The sequence below is a fragment of the Chlorocebus sabaeus genome, chromosome 17, assembly GCF_047675955.1.
Source record: "Chlorocebus sabaeus isolate Y175 chromosome 17, mChlSab1.0.hap1, whole genome shotgun sequence".
Classification (NCBI taxonomy): Eukaryota; Metazoa; Chordata; class Mammalia; order Primates; family Cercopithecidae; genus Chlorocebus; species Chlorocebus sabaeus.
The window spans coordinates 30,948,622-30,953,675 of NC_132920.1; the positions used below are offsets into that span (position 1 = coordinate 30,948,622).

A 5,054-nucleotide genomic window follows, 5' to 3' on the forward strand; every position below is an offset into this window, starting at 1 on the left:
GACAGCAGCGGTGAGCACCTCCGAGCCCGCTCGCTACACAAGAACGCGCGGCCAAGATTGGCGGGAAGGTTTTTACTCTGAACCTGGAGGATGAGAAATGGCATCTCTCTCTCCACCTCAAAACGCGTCCTGAGCATTCACCTCCTGGGAGCAGGAGCAGCGCAGCAGCGCCACCTGGTGGTCCATGCGCTTCCTTTTGCAAATCAGTCACAGCCCTGAGACCCTCCTCACCTTTCCATGCACCTGGGATTTCTTCACTGGACACCAGCCTGGTCAACTTTCCTGTAAAGCAAGAGAAGCGCACAGGGCTTGCTCATGGAGTCCCTGCACAAAGTGGCCTTGGTGGCTGCGATGGACACTGCATGGGCACAGCAATTGAGGCGCCACTCACCAAGGCTGACCTGGCAGCTGCCACTGCTGAGGGCCCAGCCAACCAAAAGCAACTGTTTTATTTTGGACTGAGAAATAAAATAGGGAATGGTAATTAAGAATAAAATAACATTATGATAGATAAATATGCCACTAAAGATATACTAGCAGTTTAAATAATTTTGAGACTGTGAACAAGGTTATGCCAATGGAGAGAAGTTATTACAAGTAGAGAAAGCTGGAGTATTGCTCCTCCCCTGCTTGGTTGTCAGCTCCCTGTCCTGTGTGTGGGTGGAACGTACTCCAGTTGCTCTATAGCAAAAGATGGTGGGGGGGAGGAATGGTGTCATCTCCACCTTTGGCGAGATCCACGTCACCGTGTTCGGGGGAAGGGCCATGAACTCCCCATGCAGAGAGGAGGCTGTGGCTGTGAAGGTGCCTGGGGGAGAGGTGAGGAGCCGCTCCCTCTACACTGATGGCCAACAGCCTGCAGATGGCGGGCAAAGCTTCCCCTCAGCTGTGTCCTATCAGGTTTTTCCAAGAGTTAAGGAGTAGACCTGCATATTGCCTCTGCTGATGTGAGCTGCATGCACACCTGGAAGTGAGGTCACCCCTGCTGGGGATCCTGGGTCTGCTGGTTGTTCTGGGTGCTCAGAGGGAAGATGGGGAGGGGGCTTTGTGCAAAACAGTAACCATACTCTATAAATTATTTTTTCCTTAACCTTTGTGTCATAAAAGAAAATGTAGGACTCCAGAAGGAAAAAGAAACGCTCTAAAATTTGTGTCCTTGAATAAAAAGTGAACACCCATTAACCACCAGGGATAGACGTTTGTGGAGCAAACCAGAAGCCCCATCATTTCCCCAGCTCAGCAGTAAACTCTTTCCTCCCCCAAATGAAAATACATCCTGACTTTCACATCATCACTTCTTTGTTCTATTTTATATTTTTATCATCTAAAATTATAATTTAGTTTTACCTTTAGAAATATGCTTTTGTTCTCTTTTATTCTATAGATTCTTTCTTGAAATTTATATTGTATGGTAGAGCTTCCCATAGTGTGCATTTTGCTGATTGCTCCCCAAGCCATTGTTTAATATGTGTTTTTATTATCTGTATTGCCTCTAAATTGGTAATTGGCTATGGAGGTTAGCTTATATTCAGGCTTGGTTTCTTTGTCACTTGTACTTGTTTGATGGTGCTGTATTGTGTTCTTCCATCAAGAGGAAGAACCTGACATTAGTTTTTGTTTTATTGTGTTGTTAATTGCCATTGCTGTTCAATGGTTAAATCTGTTAACTCATGATGGTTTGCAAAAAAGTCATTAGAGTCTCGGTCTCTCATTCCTTCCTTATTTATTATCCGAATAATTTCTAAGTAAGAGATTCACACTCCTCTACTGTTTGTTTACTACTAGAAATTTGTTAACCAGAGACTAAGCCAAGCATCTACTCACCTATGACCCAGCAATAGCACTCTTAGTTGTCAACCAGTAGAAATGCTTGTATGTGTGTGCCAAAATATATGCAAATATTATTCAGAGCAGCACGACTTATAAAATCTGGATACAACACAATTGTCTAACAATAGTTAAGGGACAAGAAATATGAGCTATTTATAAAGTGGAGCATTGGACAGCCACGGGAGTGAATAGGCTACGACCACACACAGCGAGATGATGAGACCCAGGGGCATGATGGTGACTGTATAATGCCCTTCAACTGGAACTGGCAGAACTCATCTGTGTTAGAAATCAAGAGTGGCTACTCCAGGGTGGGGAGGGTGGTTTATGACTGAGGAGGACCCAAAGGTGTTTCTGGCAGGCTGTGACTGGTGTTCTTTGATGTGGGTGTTGTTTACCCAAGTGTTCACTTTGTGAAACTCCACTGCCCACTTGTGGGTTGTCCTGCTTTCTCCATGCATGCTGTTCTTCCCTCAAATATACATTGCTGGTGTTTTGAAGCAATTCTATGTACACTAAGAAGAATCACTCCTACTGCATATCCTTGGAAATGCCGAATTGAAAAAATTAGTGCAATTGTTTTTAATTCCAGGAAATAAATACATATAAAGAGGAAAACCTACAACAACAGCAGCAGGCTTGGGAGTTGACACCAGAACAGCTTTGGAAATGGCTGTCAAGCCAGGAACTAGGAATCAAACCCAAACAAGCCCATGGGAGGTGGGGGGTGTGAAAAGATGCCCAGTAGTGCACGAATGCATGAGTCATGGGCAGTGGCTCATGCCTTGGCTGGCCAGTCACGAACTTGGGGAAAATAGAGTTAGAAAATTGGGAGGTAGAGGAGAGAGGTACGCATAGACCTCTTGCTATAGGCCGAGTGCATGACGACAGTGGTTGTGTGTGGATGCCTACCAGAGGGTCTTTAAGGTGCTGGGGCTCCCTGTAATCAGGTGAGTGAGATGGCTTGACAGACAATGCCACTCAGCCGCACAGGGCTTGCTTATGGAGTCCCTGCACAAAGTGGCCGTGGTGGCTGCATTGCACAGTGCATGGGCACAGCAACTGAGTTGCCATTCACCAGGGCTGACCTGGCAGCTGCCACTGCTGAGGGCCCAGCCCACCAAGAGCAGCTGTTTTTTTTTTTTTTTTGCATGGAGAAATAAAACAGGCAATGGCAATTAAGAATAAAATAACATTACGATAGATAAACATGCCACTAAAAATATAGTAGAAGTTTAAATAATTTTGAGACTATGAACAAGATTATGTCAATGGGGAGAACTTATTACAAGTAAAGAAGTTAAAACGGTTGTAAAACTTTATTTCCCTTCAGGCATATCCAGACTGTTTTACAGATAAGTTCTACCAAAACTTCGAAGAAGGCTACTGAATTTATACATAATATTCAAGAGAATGAGGAAACATAGAGAAAGCCAGTAAACTCATTATTGTTTATGTATAAATAACATTGATTCTAAAGTCAGCTAGGGAATACATAAGAGAAAAGCATGATAGGATAATCACTTCGAAGCAATTAGAGGTAAAAATATTGAGAAAAACAGTACTAGACTGTGTCCACCAATGAGCTATAAATAAATTAAATATCCTGCCCAGGTTACTCATCCCCTGGATACAAGAATATTTAAACTTTAAATCGGTAATGCATTTCACCACTTAATTAAAGAATAAAAGACAGAGATAATCACATTTTGTTAGATGCAGAAATTACTGCAGATGAAATTCAACACTCCATCTCACCCACATTTCTTCACTTATCTCCACTTCTAAGAACTTGTGGTCAGTACTCGCTTTGGCAGCACATATATTAAAATTGGAAAGATACAGAGTAGATCAGCATGGCCCCTGCACAAGGGTGACATGCAAATTCATGAAGCATTCCATATTTTAAAACTCTCAGTAAACTAAGTATTGAAGGAACATACCTCAAGATAATAAAAGTCATCTATGACAAACTCACAACCAGTATCATACTGAATGGGCAAAAGCTGAAAACATTCCCTTTTAACACCAGCACAAGACAAGGATGCCCTCTCTCACCAGTCCTACTCAACACAGTATTGGAAGTTCTGGTCAGGGCAATCAGGTAAGAGAAAGAAAGGATATTCAAACAGGAAGAGAGGAAGTCAAATTGTCTTTGTTTGCAAATGACATGATTCTATATCTAGAAAACTCCATTGTTTCAGCTGAAAAGCTTCTTAAGCTGATAAGCAACTTCAGTAAAGTCTCAGGATACAAAATCAATGGCAGAAGTCACAAGCATTCCTATACAACAATAGACAAGCAGAGAGCCAAATCATGAATAAACTTCTATTCACAATTGCTACAAACAGAATAAGATGCCTAGGAATACAGATCACAAAGGAATTGAAGAATGTCTTCAAGGAGAACTACAAATTGCTACTCAAGTAAATCAGAGAGGACACAAACAAATGGAAAAACACTGCATGCTCATGGATAGAAACAATCAATATCGTGAAAATGATCATATTGCCCAAAATAATTTATAGATTCAATGTTATTCTCATTAAACTACCATTGGTATTTTTCACAGAATTAGAAGAAATGATTTTAAAATTCATACAGAACCAAAAAGAGCTTTATGGTCAAGAAAATCATAAGCGGGCCGGGCGCGGTGGCTCAAGCCTGTAATCCCAGCACTTTGGGAGGCCGAGACGGGCGGATCACGAGGTCAGGAGATCGAGACCATCCTGGCTAACACGGTGAAACCCCGTCTCTACTAAAAAAGACAAAAAACTAGCCGGGCGAGGTGGCGGGCGCCTGTAGTCCCAGCTACTCCGGAGGCTGAGGCAGGAGAATGGCGTAAACCCGGGAGGCGGAGCTTGCAGTGAGCTGAGATCCGGCCACTGCACTCCAGTCCGGGCTACAGAGCAAGACTCCGTCTCAAAAAAAAAAAAAAAAAAAAAAAGAAAATCATAAGCAAAAAGAACAAAGCTGGAGGCATCATGCTACTTGACTTCAAACTATACTACAAGGCTACAGTAACCAAAACAGCATGGTACTGGTACAAAAGCAGATGCATAGACCAATGGAATAGTATAGAGAACTCAGAAATAAGGCCACACATCTACAACTATGAGACTTCAGTGACCACATACAATAAAGAATACAATCTATACAAAAATAGTTTAGAAAATGTAATTTTCACAGTTACCACATCATAATATTGAAAATGTCTAGTTTTC

At 42.3% G+C, this 5,054-nt stretch overlaps 1 non-coding gene across 1 annotated transcript; it reads left to right on the top strand.

The window, feature by feature from the left end:
* The first annotated feature begins 3,631 nt into the window (after nucleotides 1-3,631).
* On the top strand, nucleotides 3,632-3,738 carry LOC119626903 (U6 spliceosomal RNA). Its single transcript, XR_005243081.2, has one exon. It is a non-coding gene; the product is annotated as a U6 spliceosomal RNA (small nuclear RNA).
* The last annotated feature ends 1,316 nt before the right edge of the window (nucleotides 3,739-5,054 follow it).